Raw genomic sequence first — 26143 nt, 5'->3', positions numbered from 1 at the left:
TCTTGCCAGATCATCTGCTCTGTAAGATAATTACCCCCTGTGTACTTTAGCTTGCAATGTCTCAAAAATAAAGGAGTGACAATTAAACAAAGGAAAGCCTTTATCTTCGTTGTTTCTACCTATGGAAATCTGAGCAGTTATTTTTCAAGTGACCTACAAAATGGTGTAAATGGAAACCCATTACATATAGGGAGCATATATTTTATCAATATTTATTTGATTCCAGTTCCTATAGCACCTGGTTATAGCTCTGTTGAAGGGACTTTGAAGTTAGACAGCAACTATTCATTAATTAGTATGACTTGGGGTGTGTTCACACTGGTTCAGTCCATCTCCATGAAGTTACTTTTTCAGGATTAGAGCAGAGGTTTTGGCTAAGTGTTGAGCAATTGAAAGCTATTATTTATAGTATAGTTTTGCCTTTGGGACTGAAAAAGTTGTGTTGTTATGATTCTGAATAATCATCAGGTGATTAGTAGAGCTAAACACATCCTAATGAGTTGATTCACTCATCAGCTGGGCAGAAATAGGCCATGCTGTTTGGGTAATGGAGGATTTAGAACATCAGACACCTCCTTGCAAGGTAAGTAAAAATACTAATATCAAAGGGCTTCTGTTTTGTCACAGAAAGCATAAACTTTGAATGCTGTGATGGTGAGATTTCTCAAAACTCTACTTCAGTTACTCAAAACATTTATGAATGTGTAAAGCCACCCTTGTTTTGAAATATAATTCTGGTAAGTTATTGTAAGCAGGCATTTTTGGTTCAAGCACCATGCTCTTCCAGATGATCAAAACCCAAGCTAGGGTTGTTTTAAAAATAAGAATTTTGTGTTTACAGCACAGGTATTTTTGTTTTTATCATAAGACCCATTCCTAGTTTTTCAGGAAGAAAAGTAACAATTACAAGCTTCTGGGACCCAGGTGGCCAAACTATAAAAATAGTGGATGATGGTCTTTTCTTTCTTTCTTTTTTTTTCATTGTTAGTGTCAAAAATATCTGTGCATGGACTCTTTAGAGGTCACAGAAAAACCATTTGGATGGTAACTTTCATCTGCACAAATGGAAATTTCATGATTCACATCTATGACCACATGTAAGTATGGATACAGAGGTGGCCCCAGGTGGTGTTTTTGATCTAAGCGTGAACATAGCAGCAGGGTGCTCTAATATTAGCAAAGAGGACCAAAGAGGATGATTTAAAGCTCTATTTTTGTGGTTCCACAGTGATGTGAGGAGTTGCAGAAAGTGACCCTGTCCCATCACCTCAATTCCAGAGATACTCACTGAACTGACATTAGGCTGATGGCTACTCGTCATGAGACTTCCCTGTCAGAGTGAATTCAGCTGATGAGCTATGAACACACTTACAGTCAGATAATAGATGAAAGAGCCCAAAGATAAACGAGGTGCTTACAGAAAACCGGCCGAAGTTGTTTAAAAGTGGATGGCAAAGGCCGTTAATTCTCATCAGGCAGTTTCAAAAGGCAGTGAGGGCTTGACTTCTTACTTAAGAGCACATTATCTTACCTTTGTAAGAGAGGGGGGCCCTGATGTTATGTTGAAAGGGTGAGCGTGCTGTTTAAACTGAGGCTAACTAAGCGAGGTATTCTCTTGAAGGGAGAAAGGGAAAACTTTTTTTCCAACCTTGATAAAGTTATGGCCACCCTTACAGGCTAATATTTTGCTGAGTTTTTAGGTCATATAAAATATTCTGTTCCTCTTCCTCTCCCATTGTGAATGCTCCAATGATATCTGGAAGATATTAACATGGACTTTGATCATCTTTTCAGAAGCTGATCATATCTGAACTCATGCTGAACACTCTTCTGGGTTCTCTCTTATTTCTGTCTTCACATTTTAGAATGTGAATAAAAGCATAGGTTGCTCACACTCCCTACCGCCCCCCGTCCCTGAAATAGCCAATATGCCATTTACAGTTAAATTGCATTTTGGGTTGGTATCCATTACTGAGACTTATTAATAGCACAAAAGGTTGAAAATAATTTTAAATTTGACGAGTAGATTAGGATATTTCCCTTGTCTCACAAACATGAAAATGGAAGTTTGCCCGGAGTTTGGGGAAGAATAGACTTTTTTATAGCTTTTCTTTTTCACTTTGATGAATACTATTTAAAACTCAGAAGAATGTACTCAGAATCAAATTTTAAAGAAAATGAAGGAAATGTGTTAAAACATAATTCTCCAAATAGGAGACCAGAAACAGAGGCATAGGGATTCCAGATAATTCAAAGTGCTGCACACAGGAGAGATTCTTCTGGGTTCTCATCTGCTACATCTTATTTTACCAGAATTTATCCCTTCATGAAGCAAACACTGGTTGATTTCTGTGTGCAGGTGTGTTGTGCTGCAGGCTCAAGTTACAAAGAAAACTTGGGTACTTCTTGCAAAGTTTACAGTGCAGAAATGGGGAATAGTTGGCTACCACTGCTCTGCAGTGTCCTTGACACTCTGAGAAGACAAACAAAGTCTAGTGAGCCCAGGCTGGAGGAAACAGTGTGGACACCTTGGAAGAGGTATATCTGCCTTCTCCAAGCCAAGTCAACTTGGAGTCCAGGGAGGGGGGATCAGGCAAAGAGAGAAATGCAGTCCCAGGGTGCAGACAATGAAGACAGGCTAGTCTTGATGCCCTTCTGGGGTTCAGAGTCAGACCCTTACAATTGATACCACAGTGACTTCCACATCACTCAAGTAGCGGATACCTAAAGGGCCCTCCACAGTTGGCTCCCTGCCACCTCTCTGATCTCTCACTCCACTCCAGCAGCCATTGGCTCAATGCCATTCACTCTTCGACCCCTCCAGCCTCTAAGCACCTGCTGCTTCTCCTGCTTACTGGAACACTCTTCCTCTACTGGCTTGGCTCATTCTCTTACCTCCATCAGGGCTTTGCTCAAATGCCACCTCCTCAGCCAGGCTTTCTCTGAAAACTCTAATGAAAATTCCAGTCCTTTCCATTCTCTACTCTGCTCCTGACATCTTTCCTTACTCCTGCTTTTCCACTTGGGTTTCTCCAGTAGCACCCTTGCCATTGAGGTATTTGATTTTTTTTTTTCTGAATGTAAGCTTCTGAAGGCCTAAGTTTTAGTATGTTTTGTTCCTCAATGTATCCCCAGTGCAATTTCTGGTACACAGAGGTGCTCAGTGAATACTTACCAAAGGCATTCTTAACTTTACGCATGAAACCAAACAAAAGAGAATTCCAATACTTCTAAAATACTTCCAAAAATTTTATTTTGCACATTTTAATAATTTATATAAAGAAAATCATTATATACACTTGTATATTTATGTATTCCTTTTTATGGGATATATAAAATATGGTTATTACATCTGTGGGTACTCAAGAACCAGACCAGAATAATTTTGACCATACATGATTTATGTTTTGTCTGTTGCTTTTGAAACCTAATTCTCATGTAAGATGCAAGTCTCTATAATTCTGAAGGATTTCAAATATGAACTTGACACAATTAGCTTTATGTGTTTGGAAAGATCACCTTTATTGCAGTGCAGGAGTACATTGGAGGAGGGTTGGATCAGATGCAGGACTATTGGTGAATGTTTCTGAATTCCAAGAGACAATGATGACCTGTGCTAAGGTAATGGCAATAGGGATGGAGACAAATGGATGGATTTGAGAGCTATAAGGAGATATAATTCATAGAGCTTGGTGGTGAATCTGTGGACTTTGGCTATTTATATAGTTCATCCACATATCACCTAGCTATAGAAAGGAATCCTGAAATATCATTTGCAAAATTGTGCTTATCTATAAATAGTTTATGACTATATATACACAGATGTATATATAAGCCTAAAACTAAATAGTCTGGATGGAGAGTAAAGATAAAACAGAGTTAAGATAATATTGTAATTCTAATCAGATCACAAATGTTAATAAAGATAAATATGTTCCGGTTAACTTAAGCCTGTAGCAGTAAATCATAAATTCAAAATAAGATCTACTTCGAAAATCATTTGGGGTTTCTTGTTGCGATTTGGGTAGGATTTTCCAAAGATACAAAGTTTTAAGATGTGGTTAGGTTTATATTAACCTATATAAGTTAAAACATAGCTAAAAAGCATATTTATCGCATAAACAAATACCAGAAGGCCAATGTTATAAAAATACTAATTAAATAATGAAGAAAATATGAAAAGCCAACAAGATTTTTTATGACATTAATTTTTAATGTTAGTCCTTGAAGACTAGCAGATTTGATTAGATATAAGTAAGGATCTGTGTGGAAATTTGGATATTATGAAGTGACTTTCTTTCAAAACATATGGTAGTGGATCCTTAGCTTATATAATATAGAAAAAGATTAATAGTTTTAGTTACATAACATGTATCCATTGAGTGGCCTGGGTACCAACAAAGTTAATGTCTTCTTAGCATCAGTAAATACTTCCTTTTACCTAGATTTGGGAAGGTGTTAATCCTATTCTATTTTGCTGAGGTCAAACTGTGCTTGGAGTATTATAACCTGTCTTGGATGCCATGGTTTCAGAGGGGCACAGACAATCTAAGTGTGTTCAAAGTTGATAAATAAAGAATCTGAGATTATTGGATAACGAGGAAATATTTAGCGTGGGAGAGAAAGGACTGAAAGATATGAAGGCATCCTGAGTAGGAAGACTCTGTAAGACCCAAGAATAAAGTTAAGGTGAATATGTAATAGGGACTAAAAGGGTGTAAGAAAAAAAGCAGCATTCCGAGGGGGAAGAAAGATAGTGGTGGAGAAACCAAGTTGAGTTACACAGATTCTCTTGCCAGCCACTGGGTGGGACCATTAGCCCAGGGCAGTATGGTTCTCTTAAAAGTAGGATAAATAGCCTCCGGTGGGGTGGTGAGGGAACTCTAACTGCACATTGACATCGTGGATACTGAAGAGCTCCTCTTTGCCCATGTAACCACCCATATGTTTTTCTTCCTATAGATAGAATGGCACCTAACATTTTTCAAAAAGTACATGTCACATTTAAAAATAGCTTTAGGGAAAAAAGAAATCTAAAAATTTTGTCATTTGTGTTAACATCAGACAACTTTCACATGTCTTACATCTAGCTGGTTCTTTTCTTTTTACTAAAGATTTAGGAAATTTAATGGAACCATCCTGAAACATAATTTTCATGTAGCTTGGTTGCAGTGTGGGAACACATTACGGATAATTTTTAATCAAATGGGGGTGATATATGTGAAAGATATTTGAAAAGTGTTGTTATAAAAGTATGAATTATCATTCATTATATGTTTATGAATGTATGATTATTATTGTTAATGTTTCTTCAGAATTTACTCTCTTATTCCTTTTTATCTTTCTGTCCAGATTTTTTTTTCCCTCCTTAGAACTCATTACAGTATCTTAGGCTAAATAGTATTAATTTGAAGAAAAAAAATGTTCATGGAATACTATATGGCCTCCTCACTACCTAGCTCTGGTCTTCTGAAGCTATTTTATATAAAGTCAACCTAACAACTAAAAGGGACTAAAAGTGAGTGTCGATTAAACTCTCAAGCACATGGTAGTAACCCAAAGTATGGAAATACCCTTATGACTCTTGTATTACTAGATAATATGAAAATAAATACACAAAGGACAAAACTATGACATAATTTAATAAATAAAAAAGGCATTTACTAAATCCCATGGTTTTTTTTATTAGGCTAATTATGAGTGGGATGAGGAGATGAGAGATGAAGTTGTGAGAACTTAAGGGGCTGCTGAATTGATTGAAAGATGAGGTTCACTGAAGGAACATAAATACAGGAGGGACCAACCACTAGTAAAATGAGAGAGGATGCTTGGGTAGTGCCAGCCTTCTCCTAGCCATTATGGCCTCTGAGAGAAACCCCCCTTCCTATGTTCCTCTTTCCTTCTTCTTTAAAATTCAGTTTATTGTTCAGTTTCCAGAAACCAAAGATACAAAGTAAAGGAGGTTATTTTCAATGAAATGAGATGTTGTTAAAAATGGATTGGTGAACAGATCATGCTGATATTATAGTTGCACTTCTTTTCTACATAACATTTAAGAAGTTTAAGTAGTTTAATAACATATGCATTAAAAAAAACACAGTAAGAGAGAAACCTGGCCTTCATTATTAAGTGCATATTGGATTTATTGTCTTGGTGTTATTTCATTTGAAAGATGGCTTACTTTACTTTTCTATCCCAAAGTAAAAATTTATTTGCCTGACAGTATATAACCATGTTCTAGGGGAAAGATGTAACCTTGATTCCTAAGCCCTGAAAGGATTTCTTAAAGTTCGTAGCATCTGGGCTAATTCAGCAATCTCTGGTCCTGGAAAGGAAGAAAAATTAATCTACTGACCTCATTAAGTCAAGTAATAGTCTGTCCTGGTTGGTCTCTGGTGTTTGGTATTCGAAAACAAGTTCTTAAAATTCCAGGTTGGGCCTAATTTCTACACCACAGGTTTCTTTAGATGTAGTTCTTGGAAGTGTCTGTTTTATCTCTTTCCAGAGACTGGATTTTCTTGGGTTTGTTAGAAAGGTAAGCAAAAAACAGAGGCTCAGGGAAATCCCAACCACATCAAATTCCTTTCCATTCACTTTACCTTCCCAGACAGAAACAGTTGGAGACTAAACTTCAAGGGAGATGTTTGTAACTCATTCTACAGAGTCCTGTTTGTTTGAAACGTTTTCTGCCTGTGTTAGTTGAAAGCAGACCATCTCTGGAAATGCTGTTGGAGAATCATGGAGGATGCCACATTTTTTTGTCGAGTCTCTCCTGCCCCCCCGCCCCCCCTTAAAAATTCTTTATTATTGGGCCTTACAGGTATGAAAGAAAAATTAAAGATTCAGGGACAAAAATCTTCAGGAAAATAAAAAATCATTTATTTTCTTTTTACAAGGAAGACTAGAAGTCAGAAGGATTCATTCCTGTCCATGGCCTTTTTGGGGGTAAAACTCTCTACTGAGTTTGTCCACTTACAATGGAAAGAAAAAGAAATATTTCCTTATTTAATGGTACCATTGTATCCATTGCAAAGGCATCAGGGGGAAAAGCTCTGTGTAAGAGAGACAGTAACTTCCTGGAAGGTTCATGTTTCCTCTATTTTAGGTACTAGAGGTAGACTTAGTTTACCTGCTTTTGTCTTTGTTTTTGTTTTAGCTTTATTGCCTCTTTTTGCAAAGTTCCTTTATTCCCTTCTGACTATGGGACAGGGAGTGCTATGAACACTTACTCAAAATGGCAGCAAGTCTGTTCTCTCACCGAAAAATTAAAACTTTGGGAGGCAGAGAGGCCCTGTTCCTTTGAACTACTGACTTAGACGATATCTGAGAGGAATATATCTTTGTCCACTTGGAAACAGTAGTTTGTTGTGACATGACTTATCACTCTGCAGTAACTAACCACTTCTACCCACTGGCATGTTTTTTTTCCCTCTTTCCTGGGATTCTTGAGGTGTATAACAGCCATCTCTGCAGCTAAGCTTATGTCTACTGTGCCAGAGAACTGGCTCATTTGGTTTAGTACTTGATTATGTGCTATCTAAAACTGATAAAAATTTAAGTAGCATTTAAAATGCATTTGTAAGAGAAGTATTTTCCCCTAGCAACCTGTTTCCCTATGCAAGTAAAAGTACTTAAATTTAAGTACTTTTACTTGCATAAATTTAAAGGATCAAATGAAGGGATGAGTTGTTAATGCTTGGCTGGAAATGAATTGGTTACTGTTAATTTTGTCATTGGCTAACCTGGAAAAACCAACTACAGAGCATTTGCTACTATTTTCTCAATCACAAAGGAGTCTCTGTGGTAATTTCATCACTGATGGTGCATTGCTCCAGGAGGCCATTGGTTAAAGAATTATAAAGGCTGAAAATTCTGGCCTATGATGGAAGAAGTGCTGCTGATAGAACAGTTTGAATGTGTTGCTTGTGAGGATTTGGAAAATTCTTATTTTCTGTGTGATCAGATGAAAAAATTAACTCTTGAATGAAAGGATTAAAAATAAAGTCCTATGAGAGGCTAAGGCAGGAGGATCATGAGTTCAAAGCCAGCCTCAGTAATTTAGCGAGGCCTGAAGCAACTCAGTGAGACCCTGTCTCTAAATAAAATACAAAAAAAAAAAAAAAAGGGCTGGGGATGTGGCTCTGTGGTTAAGCACCCCTGAGTTCAATCCCTGGTATCTCAGTCAATCAATCAAGTTCTATGATACCAGGAAAGAGAATCTAAATAACGTTATCATTCTGAAACTGCTGTTGCATTATCTCAAGTTTTACAGTGAAGCGTTCACTAAGCTGTGAAACCCAAGCATCTGAAATATTTAGCTTACTTCTTAAGTGTCTTTAGCCATCAGTCCCTGTGTGGGAAATACAATGAATCCTTTGGCAGTTTACCCAACAGTATATGTAGGAGTTGCTTTTAAAAATGCAACTGATCATTTGTTCCTATAAAATTTCTTTCACATATACTTGCCTCTGTAAAACTGCATTTAACCTGAGGAGTCTGACTTTCACTTGAATTTTTGGTCTGAATTCAAACTGCTGTGAATAAAAAAAAGATGGGAGGAGAGTTAGTCAGACGTGGTTATCAGTGTCATGTTGCTGCTTCTTACTTATGGAGAAAATAGATCTCCTTTTTCCCCTTTTGTTTTGCTTCCAATACATTACAAGGAGCAGTAGAAAAGATAATTATTAGATTTGCGGCCCATAAAGCCTAAACTCCATCAATAAGATTTAAGAGGGTCTTATCAGAGTGAAGCTGCCAATATTGAATGGTGGAGTGAGTATTCTATCAATAATTTGTAAATGGAAAATGTATGTATTTTAGTTTCCATAAAAACTGAGATCAAAGCATCTTGCAACTTTTCCAATAATTAGTATGACAAAAAGTCAGAGGAAAAAGGGTAATTATCGTTCCCAAGTGCAAGGTCTCATGAATAGAATCAGCCTTTGCTTCAGGATTCAAAAGCTCTCTGGTGATCAGCAGAATAAGGCTTCATCTTGTTTACCTATTCCACTTACTTGGTGTTATGTTCACTGTTTATTAAGTAAATGCTATGTGCAACACCATTGCTGATGTTTCAAATAGGACTAAGATATATTTGCTGCCTTCAAGAAATTCCTTGAAGGAATTACTTACTTGTGGTTTAATATTTAGTTAGAAAAGTACTTTATCCAGTGCCACTATTAAACAAAATTTCCAAGTTTGATGGAAATCTGTAAAGGCTTAGCTTGGAGTTGTTCTAAGCCAGTGAGCAATGGTGCATTTACCCAAAGTTCTCACACATTTTTACACTTTTCCACTGGCATCTAGGACACAGAGACCTGCTCCTGTGAAAAATGCTGCCTATAAAAGTATGGTATCCCCAAACTAGCTAAGTTGAGTTTCATAAAGGTAGTAAAAATTGCCACGCAAGTGTATATTATTTCCAGTAAAAATAAATCTGTTATTGCCTCCACGCCAGTGGGTGGCAAATACATAGAAAGACCCTTTTTCAAGAAAAGGTGGATAGCATCAGTTGGGACCAGCAGAAAAGGCAAGCTGGTAGACTGTCAAGGCCTGGGATCATCAAGCAGAGAACTAGGCTAATGCCGAAGCTCAGCAATTATGTATCACTGAGTATGCCCTGCATTGCTTCTTGGATGAGATTTTATTGAACATTAACATGGTTGCCAGCAGGTGCTGTCTAGAAACAAGGCTTTCAATCATGGAATCATAAAAGAAGGGAAAGGCAGAAAGGTGACCCTTGAGACCCTAGCCTGGGCAGAGGCCTGGCTGGTGAAAATGAATACTCGGCCCACAGGGTAGATCCCTCGGGTGAAGAAGGGTGCCTGGGGCCTGGAGAGTTTGAAGGATGGTGGGCTCAGGAAACTGCTGGGATTGGCCTTCATCATGAAGTCACAGGAATCTCAACCTATGCCACTGTAAGTAGGGCCCTCAGACTCTTTCTTGAACATTTTTCAGAGTTTGTCAGCTCACCTACAACTCCTACTTTTTACCCCCAAGTCTCGGCCTTCTCCTACTTTTCCAGTTTTCTTTCTAATGCTAGGTTTTCTTCTAAGAATTTTCCTTAGATTCTCTTGTCTTTTCTTCTGGCTGCACAAACACGTCGGGAAGAACACAGAAAAATAGGCCACCCATTGATTTCTGTCACTGGCATTTCTTCCAATTTACTGCCCAATTTCCAAGGTAAAAGCAGCTTCATTTCCCTGCCTTGTCCCACAGACTTTAGGCTGAAAGGCGTGGTAATATTTCATGCCAGTTGACAGAATACTCACTTCTTACATGTGATTTTCCTTATAGTACACTAGTACATAAAAGTATATAGTTTGTAAAGTACATAAAATATAAAGTATTCCCCTTTTATAACACCTTCCATGTTCTCTAGAGGTATTCATAGTTCACTATTTGGTGTGTATGGTTTTGGACCAATTCAAAGCCCTACAGATGACATATATTTGCATGTATTGTAACTGAACAGGTTTGCCTAAAAAGATCCTATCTGTTATCAGTGGAAAATCCCCTCTCCCCAAACCTGCTCTGGTTATATATATATATCTGGAAATGAATTCAGGGGCAGTCAACCACTGAGCCACATCCCCAGCCCTATTTTCTATTTTATTTAGAGACAGGGTCTCACTGAGTTGCTTAGCACCTCACTGTTGCTGAGGTTGGCTTTGAACTCTTGATCCTCCAGTCTCAGCCTCCTGAGCTGCTGGGATTACAGATGTATGCCATTGTGCCCAGCTCATAAAAATATTTTTAACTTATGATTCTCAACTTTTAAAAAATGTGACCAGAGAAACATCCTACATCATAGCTCAGCACACAGATAATTGGAAGTGATGTCATGAAACAATACTTCCCACAAAAAGTCAGTGATAACCTGATGGATTGACTTTATGAGTGATTTGTAGATTGTGACTCACAGTTTAGAAAACTCTGATTTAAATAGTCTGCCTGGAGAGTGAATCCAGGAAATCCATTGGTTTCCCATTCCTAAGTACCACCTGCTCTTTTTGGTGATGACGTAATAATGTCTGAGTGTATGGGGGTGAACCCTAGGACTTCAGAGGAGTCCCTTAGCTTCTGTGCAAACTTTCTTGCATACAGTTTTTGTGTGCCTATGTGAGTGTTTTTACAGGCTGTGTATTATGAAAGTTACAAATTCTGCAAAAGATTTGTATCTTAGAAATTTCAATTTGATTGTCAGATTGCCTTCCTAAAATTATATACACATTCCTGTTTTAGATATACAAATGTGTATGGGAGCTCAATATGTCCAGGTAATAACAACAGAGCACTAAGGCAGTGCTTTCATTCACTCTTTGTGTCTAATCAGTCCACAGAAACTTTGTAATTGTTGCTAATGGATACATCATTGTGAAATAAATATAAGGAAAGGGGATATATCCTTACTGCTTTAGGAAGTTGCACTTTAATAATAATCCAAGCAGCTTTCCAAGTTTGTGGACAAGACCCTGTTCTTTCATCTGACAGAGCTTTTGTCTTATTCAGAGATATGTCCTCAGTAGCTAGCTGGTGCTCACTGAATGATTAATGGATGAAGAAAATGAATGAAGTACATATTCCTTAATGGAAAGACTTATATGATTTTCTTTGGATCGCTACAATTCGGAACACAGTAGCTTGAACACGTTTGGAATTCAATGAACATTATAGACTGAATTAAATATACTGCATAAGACAGTACAGGAATGAAAAAAAAGTGGTAATCTCAGACATCTTCATAAAATCTGTAGCTATTTTATATAATGTAGGTGCATACATAATTGCTGTTTTTATAAACAAGAAGCTAAATGTTAATTTAAAATTTAGTGTATGTAAGGCACTTTAAATTGTATTATATAATTTAATTTTCTGAGCAATATTATGTATTATTATTTCATTTGAAACAGAGGCCAGATTACTTGTCCATGATGAGTTAATGCAATTAACACAGTTAGTAAATGCAAGAACTAGAATACAGTCTCATTGCCTAGCTAATGCTATTTAAATATATAAATATAAGATTTCAAATGAAATCTTTGAAAATTTAAAAAATGTATTGCAGAAGATACCTGCACTACTTTAAGCTGATTGGTACAACTTTTACAATTTTTTCTACTAAATATTTTTTCTCATTATAGTGGAGTAGACTTCTATTGTTATTTATGTGTTGATTTCAATAATCCCAGAAAAAGAGGGATAGCAACTTGCTTCTTTTAGATTAGCACTCCTGTTCTTGAACAAGTCTGGATGGACACCCTCATGTGTGTGTTCCACTGATATTCTTAGAATAGAATTTTATGACCTCAGTTCTCTTAAAATGACTTTAATGTGGTTTAAAATAAGTATTCATTTTCCTTTTTAATGGTAGCATGAGATATTATTTTCAAGGGATAATTGCTGGTGTAGAGAAACGTTTACTTTTGTTGTATGTCATGTGTTCACTGTCTAATATGGTCATTTTGCTCCTTGGTAGAGAACAGTCACTCATGTAGAAAGCTGAGGACTCTGCAGCCACTCCTAGGCATGCACTTTAAACCTGAAGTTCAAATGCTTAGGATTTGGACTTGGGCTGCACATAGCAAAGGTGCCAGTCCAGTTGGCAGATGTACATTTTGGCTTTGCAACTTTATAACATTTTTTGAGCTATCATTGAAAAGAGTTCTCTCTCTCTCTCTCTCTCTCTCTCTCTCTCTCTCTCTCTCACACACACACACACACACACACACACACACACACATATTACTTGCTGGTTTCTCTTTTGAGAAATTATAATATACAGAAACACTGACTTATACTCTTGTGCTAATCTTTGACAAGAGGTGAACCACAGCCAGCCCCTCTGGATAGAGCTCACACTATCCTGTTGGTTGCAATGGGGGCTCCCTATTGTCTTTTTTCACATCCATCCAGTCTTTTCAGGTTTGCATTTGAGACTCCTGAGAGTCACTGGGATTTATCGGCAGGCTATCATGTTTACCCTTTCTGCAGTGACGGAGACCTTAAATAGGACAACAAAATGAATTGAATATTACTGTTACTCTGCCAGGCTCATTCCTGATTCTACTGCCTGGGTCTCAGTTCTGGATTCATGTTTGAGTCACCTGGCAGCTTTTTATAATTCTGGGACCCCAAATTAGAGATTGAGTAATTCACTGAAGAAAAATAATGAAAACTTTTGGTGTGTGGCAAATGGAATCCAAAGAGTGTAATTATCACCAGAAATAGATCAAAGAAGGGGCAGATGGACTTTAAGAGATAAGGTAAAACCTTACATCCCATCATCCTGAGCAGCCTTCAAAACTGCATCAAGGTTTCCCAGCCTTCTCAAGACTTTTTGGCTTGTCTTTGATTAGTTTAGAATGAAGAGCAGATGATGGTCCTGAAAGGAATTTGGTTGCCTTTCTTGGGAATAGCTTTTTTTTTTTTTTTTTTTTTTTTACTTTTCTAGATACACTGTACAAACATATGAATTTCACACTTAGAGAAAAGTTTGCAGAGAGATTCTCCATAGTTTCCCTGTAAATTGCCTGTTCTATAAACAAATCAAATTAGATTACAGAAAGAATTCTTTGAAAGTCTATGCTTGTGAGTAGATGTTAATTTTCATGGTTGGTATACAACATTATGGATAAAAATATAACTTCAGAATACTTACTTTCTTTTTAGGTTATTATATGAAGCCAATAACATATTAAATCAATTGGTATATGCTACTAAATGGCTTTCCATTAAATCCTGTATTTTTGAAAGCACACATTAAAGAAATTTTATATTCTCAATTTAATTTCTAGAAGATGAACTTGATCCAATTAGATGTGCAATAAACTCCTAGTAATTTAAACCATAAATTTTAATATTAGTAATATTTCTATCACAAAATATGATATTAAATAAAGCATTCAAAATGATTTCAGTTCAAGTATTCTTTGTTAATCTAAGAGGCTCAGCAAATATAATTTCTGAATTTATTATTAAAATATTTCATGTAAAGAAATTTTATACTTATGATACATTATTATATGATATAGTCCTGTTTTAAATTTTAACTCTGCATATAAGTTGTACATTTATATCTTAGCTCTGACTTAGGCAATAAAATGCACTGAAAAGTGTTTTAAAATTCATACAGTTTAAGAATTCTGTAATTCAGATTTCTTCTTAGACCAGTCTGACCCAATTATACCAGTTTAGTAAGGTTTTATTGTATATTACCTAACCAATCAAATAACAAATGTTTAAATAGGATTTTATGCAGAGATAAATAGCATAACTCTTCCCTCAAAGAAGATGAAACCAAAAAATGTAGAAAAATGTATTGTTTTCCTGGATTTTGTGATGCTTGTTGATAACAGCTTTTTAAAGCATGAATTTGTTGTGATTTATATTTTCATTTTAAATAAACATTCATACCTAAGTTTGTAACTGTAATTTTTTTTTTCCTAGTGAGATCTCATCCTTTAACCAACAATTGTGAAAGCTTGTCCCATACAATCTAGATTTATTCCTGCTGTGGTCAGATATTTTACTGACTTTTTGTTGCTGAAAGAGCCTGATGCATACCCCCACAGGCACCATTTGATTAACACATGTGTTCTTTGAGATATGATGGAATCTGATATCATTTGCTAATCTCATTATATCTTTCACTATTATCTTAATGTATGAAGCTGGCACGTCTATAGAAAATAACAATGAAGATATCCCAGCATAATTCATGTAGTTATTCCATTCTTTTCACACTGTTAGCAAATCACATGCTCATTTTCCTATTACAGAGTTTTGCCAAAACTTGATACCTAAAGTGTTTATCAGTAGTTAAATTTTTATTCTATATATTTAGAAAAAGAAAAAAATCCAACAAATTACAAATCTAAAAAGCTGACACAAACTCTATTATATATAAGAAAATGACAGCAATTTTATTTATAATTTTGGACACACTTTCATAAGACTCTTTTCCCTTCCTCTTTTTGGCTGCTTACTCTTTGATGGTCTCCTTATGTGAGAATAATTTTGTAATGTCTTTTAAGATAGAGAATATTAAAATAATTATCTGGCCTTTAGTATGGTTAATTTAATTTTAGTTTGGTTATACCCGATACATTTTTAGAATTTCTGTCAAATTGAGGAAAAGGTTTATAAGTTTCTTTCATATATGAGCTATGGGATGTTGAAGACTTTTCCAGGTTAAATTCTGTCTACATATACTTTACATCTTATTTTTCCTCCATTCTCACATAATCTCAAAATTCTGGACTAAAATAAACAGATAAAATGTAATTCAATGAAAATCAAATATTGTCAAAGTATGAATTTCACAAGCACAGGTTAAAGGGCACTTGTTGGTGGATCAAGGGCTTTAGATGATCTCATTTTACTGTGATCCAACAGTATGATGCAAACATAAAAATGGCTAGCAAAATAAAGTCACATCAATGGAAATAGCTCCCAGACCATGCTGCTTAATAATCCCTCAAAAAGCTGTCTTGATTAGAAGAATATGTAACATGATGTCCAATTATGATGCCATAATATAATCCAATTCTGAATTATACCTAGAAGAGGTCACTTAAACTGGTGAATACATAGCCATCCTTCTCAAATTCTTTGAAAAAATGAAGGAATAGGGCATACTTTCAAGCTTATTTTATGAGGCCAGCTTTACCTGATATCAAAGCAAAGATGGACACTACCTACAAACAACAACAACAACAACAAAACAACCAACCAAACAAAATCCAATATCCCTGATGAACATAGATGGAAAAAGGCCTAAGTAAAATACTAGCAAATTGAATTCAATAGCATACTAAAAGGATCTTATACTGTGATCTGTGTGATTGGTTCCTGGGATGCTAGGATAGCTCAATATGTGTAAGTCAATAAATGTGATATATCACATTAACAGAATGAAGGACAAAAGCCATATGATCATTTCAGTGGATAGGAAAAAAAAGTCATGTGACAATATTAAATATGCTTTCACTGTAAATACCCTCAACAAACTAGGTATAGAATGAATGTACTGAAATATAATAAAGGCCATATGTAACAAGCCCACAGCTAATATCATATTTCATGCACAAAAAGCTGAAAGCTTTTCCACTAAAATCAGGAAGAAGACAAAGATGCCCACTCTTGCTATTTCTACTCATCACAATGTTGGAAATCCTAGCCAGAGCAATCAGACAAGAAAAAGAAAGAATAAAATGCAAATCAGAAAAGAAGCAAAATTGTCTCACTTCCAGAAGGTATCATTTTGTAGGTAGAAAAGACTCTACCGAAAATATCTTGTTAGAATAATCAAATTTACCCAGTCACTGACTCCAGATTGGTGTGAATATACTTTGTGTACAACCAGAGATATGAAAAATTGTGCTCTATATGTGTAACAAGAATTGTAATGCATTCTGCTGTCATACATGAGTTCCAAGATCATGTCGAGTTATCTCTTGCTATTATATGCAATTTTTATCATAACTTTGTTCTCTACTTTTTTTAATAAAAAGAAAGGAAAAACAAAACAACAAAAAAAGAATAAACAAATTCAGCAAAGTTGAAGGACACAAACTTAACATACAGAAATTGGTTGTTTCCATACTCTCACAACACAATATCTGAAAAAGATATTAAGAAAACAGTCCCATTTACTATAGCATCTAAAATGAATAAAATGCTAGGAGTAAATTTAACCAAGAAGGTGAAAGAGCTATATACTAAAAATTATAAAATATTGATGAAAGAAACTGAAGACACAAATTAGTGACAATGTATCATATGTTCATGAATTGGAGGAATTAATATTGTTAAAATGTCCTTACTACCCAAATCCACAGATTTAATGCAATCCCTATCATAATTCAAATGACATTTTTCAAAGAAATAGAAAAAAATAATCCTATGGAAATGCAAGAGACTCTGAATAATTAAAGCAATTTTGAAAAAGAACAAAGCTGGAGGCACCACACTACTTGATTTCAAAGTACATTATAAAACTATAGTAATTAAAATGGTATAGTCCCAGTATTAAAAATAGATACTCAGATCAATATGAGAGCCCAGAAATAAACTTGCACACATATGGCCAACTAATCTTCAACAAAGGTGCCAAGGTCACACAATCAGGAAAAGGTAATCTCTTCAATAAATGATGTTGGGGAAAATAGATATGTACATGAATACACAAAAAACTCAAATTGGTTAGAGAACTAAATGTTTAGACTTGAAACTGTTAAAAATCCTAGAAAAAAAATGCAAGGGGAAAACTTTTGACATGCTTTCATGAATATGACTTTAAAAGCACAGGACAAAAACAAAAAAAAATGGGGAGGTATTATAGCAAACTAAAGTGTTTCTGCACAAAATAAATAGGAAACCTGCAGAATGGAAAATAATTGCAAACCATATATTGGATAGGGTAATAATCAAAGTATATAAAGAACATATACACACTCAATAGCAAAAAAAAAAGTAACCCAATTGAAAATGGGCAAAGGACCCAAATAGGTCCTATTCCAAAGAAGATATATAAATGGCTAATAGTCTTTTGAAAAAGTACTCAACCTCACTAATCATGAGGGAAATGCAAACCATGAGATACCACTTCACACCTACAAAAAAAAAAGTAACCCAATTGAAAAATGGGCAAAGGACCCAAATAGGTCCTATTCCAAAGAAGATATATAAATGGCTAATAGTCTTTTGAAAAAGTACTCAACCTCACTAATCATGAGGGAAATGCAAACCATGAGACACCACTTCACACCTATTAGAATAAGTGTTATTACAAAGAAAATTATAAATCCTATACACTCTTGGTAGGACTATAAATTGGTATGACCATTATTAAAAACAGTATGGCTGATGTGATCCAGCAATCCCACTTGTGGGTATATATCCAAAAGAATTAAAATTGGTATATCCAATAGATATCTGCACTCATCTAACCATAGTGACATTATCCACAAGATACAAAATGTAGAAACAACCTAATTATTTGCCAGTGGATAAATGGATAAAGAAACTGTTGTAAATATACAAAGGAATATTACTCATCCTTTAAAAAGAAGGAAATCCTGAGATTTGCAACAATAAGGATGAGTCTAGAAGACATTATGCTGAATGAAATAAGCCAGACACAGGAAGACAAATACTGCATGATCTCAATTACAGGTAGATTGTAAAGAAGGTAAGCTCATAGAAACTGAGAGTAGAGTGTAGTTGCCGGGAACTGGGGCAGGAAGAAAGTGAAGGGAAATGGGAGTATTTTTTTTAAGGATTCAAGCTTTTTATTTATGATGGAAACTATAACAAATAGTAATGTGTTATGTGCTGTAAATTTCCTAAAAGAGTAGACTGTAAGTGTTCCCATTGTGCACACAAAGTAACAATTATGAGGTGATGTTTATGTTAATTAGCTTGTTTGTGGCAATCACAATGTCTGCATATATCAAAACATGTTGAAATGTATGTTATTTAAAAGGTGTACAATTTTATTTGTCATTAGACCTTAATACAGCTATGGATCAAAAGAAGTGGAAAGGAAAAGGTGGGGAAGGACTGGTGAAGACAGTTGGAATTCAGGGCACCAATACCCCTGAATTAATGAACCTGAGATATCAGATGAATTCAGAGAGAATGGGTAGTATCTTCAAAGCCTTAAGTTGCTGTCCTACAGAAGAGTTTTATACAACAGTGGTTCTGACTTGCCACAGTGGACAGGGCTAATGCCAACTAATATTTTTTCTCAGTATAGTAAAGAAATAGCCGGGTGTGGGAGCACACACCTATAATCCCTCAGGAGGCTGAGGCAGAAGAACCACAAGTTCAAAGCCAGACTTGGCAACTTAGTGAGAAATGGAAAAGGATGCGGCTAAGTGGTAAAGTGTTCTTGGGTTCAATCCCCTAGCACCAAAAAAGAAAAAGTTTTCTGATGTCGTGGCTGCTTACAATGGACTTGGATATCCCTTGAGTCACACTATTAAAAATGTTACCAGATACCACTATCAAAGAAGGGTTTTGTACAATAACAATGACACTCATATAGCACTTAACTCTGCCAGTCACTGTTCTACACACTTGCAAAGGGTAAAGAGTGGGAATAGTGGCTCTCTTGTCTTCTCTTGCTGATATTTGATGGTGATTAAAAACAAAAACAAAAACATTGCTTTGGTTCATCCATGAAGACATTGCTATTTTTTCTGCTAATAATTCCATTGTTGTGCTTGTAAGTGAGCATTTCTGATCAAGCTGAACCACCTTAAAAATGTCATAAATTCGAATTCTATTTTTAGTGTTAGTCTCTGTTGCTTTTAACATTGTCAAACTAGTTTAAGAATTTAGTGCAATGAATGATAGCAAGAGTGTAGATTCTGAAGCTAGATTTCCTGTTTTTCAAGTTTGCAGCTTAAGCAGTTTATCTTTCTGCCTCAGTTTCTTCAACCACGCAAGGGGGATAATAAAAGATGATGTCATAGAACTGTCTGGAGAATTGAATGGCTTGGTCTGTATAAGTCAAGTAGAATGTTTTCAGGCATGTAGTAAGCATTTGTAATTTGTTTTAAATTCTTGAAATTATTTTTGCTTCCAAAGGCTGTCAATAACATCACCTGTTTTTATTTTTCCATTCTCTTATTCCTTCACTCATTTATTCAATGCATATTTGTACTGACTATCTAACAAGAACCAGCACTGTGATAGGAGCTCAAGATTTAGTTACAGACATGGAAGACATGGTTTCTGACTTCATGAAGTTTAAAATCTAGTGGATTTGTATGAAGCCAATGTTAAAAGCAGAGAAAGAAACTTGGTAGTAATTTGATTAGCAATTTATGTACTAATAATGCTATTAGGTATGATCAGTAACACTTCCAAAACTTTAGTTCTATTGAAAGCTTCAACTTTTGTGGTCTTTAATTTTATGAAGGGTAAGTATGTGCATGGTGTATGAGTGTGTGTGTATTTTATTTCTTTAAGAACGTTCTCAACCATAAGACTGAATGAAAGACAGCAGAAATGAAATACAGCTGCCTGATCTCTCTGTGACACTCTCCAACCTCTCTCTTTATTATTATTATTATTATTTCATCATCATCATCACTGTTGTTACTATTACTACTGTTACTTTACTGGTAGATGAAAATTGGCTAGAAAATTAGGAATTGAGAGACTTGCAATCCATAAATTCCTCTCTGTTGGTGAAGTTCTACTAGAGGATACTGCTAATTATAGTAATCAAGCAAACTGCTGTGATCTATCAACAGGGAAGGATATGTGAGTAATAATGAGAATCCTGGGGTTTATAGCTCCTTGGTTAACCAAAGTCTTTAGTGAGCTCTCCAAGGGCAATCTCCTGTTTGGTAGAGACTGAATCCTTTTCCAGACTTTAAGCACCATTGAGTCTTTAAACTATTATTGGCAAGTTAAGGGATTTTGAGGTCTTCTAAAGAAATGTTGCATGCTGTTAATTGAACTGTCCTCTGTTAACACTTTAAGTAGAATAAATAGACTTATGTTCCTGGTATTTGAGCTGGGAATTTTTGGGACTTGTATAAACATTAAAACAGCTACTCAGATCTTAGAGCCATTTCCTTTGTATTCTGAGTTCAAATTGGGAGCTCAGTTTCTAGCATGCCTTGGCAAGTCTTTCTTCTCTGCAATTAACACGTACAGTTTAACACCAGTTAATCAAATGTCTGATTACTTTTCATGCTATTAACTTTGCTTTGCTATATGCTATGACCATGTGTGTTTAACATTAAATTGGAATTAAACTGTTATTACTTAAAGATTTTTGTTCTTTCTGCCCCCTTTTCTTAAGTGAAACCATGATTTTGTTGCAAAACTACTGTGACAAACCTGTGATTTTCATTAAAAATTTTAGTGACATTCTTTCCTAATTATAAGTATAGAGAGTATGGGCCCAAGAATTTGTGTACCAACTTCAAAATGTCAGCTACACCCTTGTTTTTATCTGTTTACTCAAGCCAGTTGGATTCTTCGAGATCTTGAAAGAAACACATTTTCTTTTCATTAGTAATATAGTGCCTCAGACTTAAGTGCAGTCAATCAAGCGTGGCTAATCCAGACCCCAATTCCAGAGTACTGATAATACACGAAGGATTTTTAATTTAAAAAATGTATTGTAGTCAAACACATAGTATAAAATTTAGTATCTTAATCATTTTAAGTATACAGATAGTACTATTAAGTGCATTCACATTATTGTGCAACACCACAACTGTCCATCTCCAGAACTTTTCAAATTCCCCTACAACCTCTATACCCATTAACTCATAACTCCTCATTCTCCCCTCATGCAGCCCCTGGCAAGCACCATTGTACTTTCTTCTCTATGACTATTACTACCCTAGGTATTTTAAATACATGGAATTATACAGTATTTGTCTTTTGGTGATTGGCTTATTTTACTTTCACAAAAAGCCTTTAAATTTTATCTATGTTATAACATATACTAGAATTTCCAGCCTTTTATAATAATATTGTTTATAATATTTTAAATTCATAATAATACTCCATTGTATATGCCACATTTTGTTTATCTGTATATTTGCCAGTGGATACTTGGCTTTAACTATTGCAAATAATGTTGCTCTGAATATGGGCCTATAAATATCTGTGGTAGTCCCTATTTTCAATTTTTTTTGTGGGTATATACCTAGAAATGAAATCTCTGGATCATATGACAATTCTATTTTAATTTTTTGAGGACCCACCATACTCTTTTCCATGGTACTTGAACCATTTTTTTTCCATTCCAACCAGCAGTGCACAAGGGTTTCAATTTCTTCACATACTTGCCAACATTTATCTCCTGCTTTTTTAAAAAATGAAAGACATTCTAATTGGTTCATGTTGTTTAAAAACTATTGGTATGCTAATGTTATTTTTATAAGCAGATACAAAAACATAAGATTAAATATTTTAATTGGATCTATCCAAAAACATAGAATTTCCTAATTATATGTTCCTGTTTTAATGACACATCTTATGCATAAAAGAATAGTAGTCATATTGAATAAAAGTAACAAATAGAGGGAAAAAAATTAAAGATGCTCAGTGGAAGACCTCTCAATTGTACTAGAAAACTCTTCCCAAGTAATATTTGAAATATACCAATTAAAATTTCGGTGCTTTTTAAAACACCTAAAATACATGATGATGTAATCTTGTAATTTGTATTAATCAAAAAAGTGACAAAATGCTTGATAACACATTTTTTAAAGCCCAAATGTATATAGTGATGTCTGTTATTTTGTGTGTGTGTATGTGTGTGTGTGTGTGTGTGTGTGTTGTGTGTGTGTGATAATTAAACTCTACAGCCTGAGCTTTACCAATACATTCAATAGATGACAATACATTTCTATGTTTATACTCTTTTTTCCCTCAGGCTTTTCACTGTTTTCAAGGTTCATTACCCTGACCTGAACTCCCCAGATTTGCCCTGGTAGAAAGTGGATTACTTCATTAGCAATCCAGAAGTGCCAGGTGAAAATCTATCTAACATCTACCTCTCTGGAACAAATACGCCCAGGTTACTGGTAATATACACATGTGGTATAGTTTTCCCCTTATTTGGAACATACAGAACTAAATTAATAACAGTTCTTACAAGACCCTGGGGGTTTATGTAAAAGAATTTTGATCTCCTTAGGAAGGGCTCACCAGTCCTCTCAGGAGAGATGCACTTGACTTTTGACCTCTTTTCAAAGGCACCTGTGTGAGCTTTTAAAATCCACTACCACCAATTATCCACTTTCAACCTGAAGTGTTTAAACCTAGGACCACATTAACTGAGCTTAGCACATAGCCATGTCATTGTAGACTTCCTGATGTGAGGAGATGTCTTGACATAGTTAAAAGGGAGTTTAGGGATGGGGCATGAGATTAATCAGGTCCTCCTACTGACAGCTTCAAACAAAGAAGCCTTTTAGCCACCTGGTTTGTGTCTCTCACACCTGCATTCAGATTGCTGGACAAAGTTTGGTGCGTTGCCTTGATCCTATGCTTTTCAGGTACTTGTTCTTAGCTACACTGCATCACTTAACAACTCTTTAACAATGTCAGCATAAAAGATGCAAATAAACAGTTTCCTCTTTCAGGGAAAGCAACACTGCTAGAATTGTAGCCATTTAGAAAATCAGTTCCTAATGGACATATGAAATCCTGTGTGTACTTCTTCAAGACTTTTGGAAAGGAGGCCCAGCTCATGGTATATTTAAATTATGCACAATTCTTTCTTCTGCTATCATCTTCTTGGAAATTTAAACCAGGGTGAATGTACATTTCTCTCTTCTTGCTTCACATCATTGTTAGTTGGTTTCTTTGGCAGTAAATGTGGCTTTGATTTTAGTCTCTGAGCTTATTAAATTTAATATTTTTATTTTTTACTTATGGTGCAGAAGACTTAAGCATTGTAGTACTAAGTTATTCCAGCATTCAGGAGGCCAGAGTAATTCTGTGAAAGTGAGATTCCAGTTGTCTAGCAAGCCCTTTAGCCTTTGCATGCTGTAGAGTTTCAACAACAGCCAGTGACTGCATTGTTCACTGTAACCAAGTAATGCAGAAATATTAGAGGCCTAGTTGAGTTCATATTCTATGCCTGGTTTAAATCACTGATGTTGTAAGATCTGGCCATAGACTAAAAAAAATTCCAAATGTTTTCTGGTTCTAGTTTTTGATATTTTTTTTCCCTATGAAAAGTAAAACCATACAGAATCTCTTGATTGCATAATGAAGCACAGTTCCAAGGCTATGCTAATAATTTATCCCAGTTTAGCCTTAGCAGAGTTATGCAATGGCTATTTCAAATACACTCATCCAAGCCATTTGATCATAAGTGTCAAGAGTCATTTTGCTGAATAGCAAGTGGAGTATACTCTCTGCTATGTGTTTGGCAGGTAAGGCAACCTGCTTCCCTCCTATGGAGAGCTGGATGCTTTTAATCTCTGTTTCCAATCATCTCAACTACTATGTTTCCCTAATAGCTATCTAGTACTAATATCAGTCATAACTGTGGTATTAATAACAATGACACCACAATAGCAACAGAGAGTATGTCAGCATATACTATCTGCCAGGTACTACACTAAGAGTTTTATCTCATGTACTTTTCCAAGAAGAAAGAGATAAAAATTCCTGTGGGAGAAATTCACTAGTTTAATGATAAAGAATCAAGCTCATAGAGGAAAGCAACTTGCCCATAGTCATACACTTCTTAAGTAGAATTTGAACTCTGGCACTCTGATTATAGAACCTAACATCATTCATATGATTATAGAACCTAACATCATTCATATATGTGTGTGTGTGTGTGTGTGTATAAATCCCACATTAATAAGAATAATCATGCCTACTTTTTACATTAAAAATATTAGCAGATCCAAGGGAAACTACTATATGCAAGAGTATCTGAGGCATTATTACTTCCTATTCTTGATTTTAAGGCTCTAAGAAGTGAAGGAAAAAAAGAGATGCCATATCTCCCTTTCACCCCACATACATTCTCAATAGGAAATCCTCCTTTCTGCGACAGTGCCCTTGAATTAAGAGAATTGAGATGTTCATTTGCTTTTTATTACTTTGAAAACACATTTTTTTTGCATAACTGTTTACTGGAGCATAGATGAAATTATCCAAAAGGTTGACAGAGTGGTGTTTGCAAATGGATGATTACTATTTATAACATATTTTAAGTAGGTTTTCTATCTTGTCTTTGTAGATAACGTCTCCTATCTCAGTAATGGTGTGTGTGTGTGAGAGTGTGTGTTTGTGTGTGTGCGCGCATGCGCGCTCAGTGTGTGCTTGTCTTTGTAGATGATAATCTGTTTGTGAGGAGTCTCCCACACTGTGTATAAAAGACTGTTGAGAAAGAAAGGATTGGTGCCTATGTGTGAATGTCAATCTGTTTTCCATCTTCAGGGGTGGACTTGGAATTTTCTACTTCTGTTTCATGAATAAAATGTGGTGGAAAGGAACACTCCATAACAAACAGGTGCACCAGGTCTGCAACCCCCAAACCCTCCAAGTCACTTAGCAGATTTGCCTTGTGACACATTCTTTGAGGCGGAGTTTTTGTGCAGACATGTGTGGTATCAAATGCACACTGTGAGGATTCCCAAGAGGCAACACACATCAACCTCAAAGTGAACCCAAATGATGTTTAAGGAAGCCCTAGGGGCAGGGAGGCTGTCACCGTTTCAGTATGACACAGACTGAAATTGTCGTCTAGTTTGTTCTCTTAGCAACTCTTTTGCCCTCCCTAGCCCCATCAGCAAATTAATTCACTGCCAGGAAAGGATTTTAGAAACCAGAGCTGAAAAGACCTCTAGGTCAAGTCTTCCATTCCTCTGTCAAGCCTGAATCAGCTGTCCACCCCACCCTCTGTGCCCTTTCTAGTTTTTCCTTAACTTGAAATGTCTCAAGCCTAAATTTCCCTGCTTACTATTATCCCATTACTTCTAGTTGTAACCCCTTTTGTCACATCAACTAATTCCCCTCTGTCCTTTGCAGAAAATTATATCTTTAGTCCTTCCTTGGATTTTGTGCTTTTATTTTTCCTTCTTCGAAGTCACACCCTCTGGCCATTCTGTAATTCTTTTTGACTTTTCTGAAGTCGACACACAGTGCATTGCTCTCACTGTGAGGTCCCCAGATCCTGAATGGACCCTCCTGAGTGTGGTCTCAACCTGGACAAGGCACTTTGTGAATTTACTTTGGCTAGAGATTGTCATAGAAATAATTCTTATTTAATTATTTGTAAAGTTTAATCTGTTCCTGGGATCATATTACTCTCTAAATCAACACTGTCCGATTGAAGTTAAATGTAAGCCACACACATAATTTTAAATTTTCTAGTAGCTACATAAAAAAGCAAAAAGATTTATATGAATTAATGTTATATATTTCACTTAATATATCAAAAATCCTCATTTCAATATGTAATCTATGTTAAAAATTATTATGGGGTAGTTAAATCCTCTTTTTCTAAAAATTTTGGATGTCCTGTGTATTTTATGTTATAGGACATCTCAATTCTGACACTACATATACATCAGAAATACAGTGCTTGATCTCTTTTTAGATTTCATAAAATTTAAGGGTGAAATATATTTGGATA

This window comes from Urocitellus parryii, chromosome 6 (assembly GCF_045843805.1).
Source record: "Urocitellus parryii isolate mUroPar1 chromosome 6, mUroPar1.hap1, whole genome shotgun sequence".
Lineage (NCBI taxonomy): Eukaryota > Metazoa > Chordata > Mammalia > Rodentia > Sciuridae > Urocitellus > Urocitellus parryii.
This window is presented reverse-complemented; position numbering follows the sequence as displayed.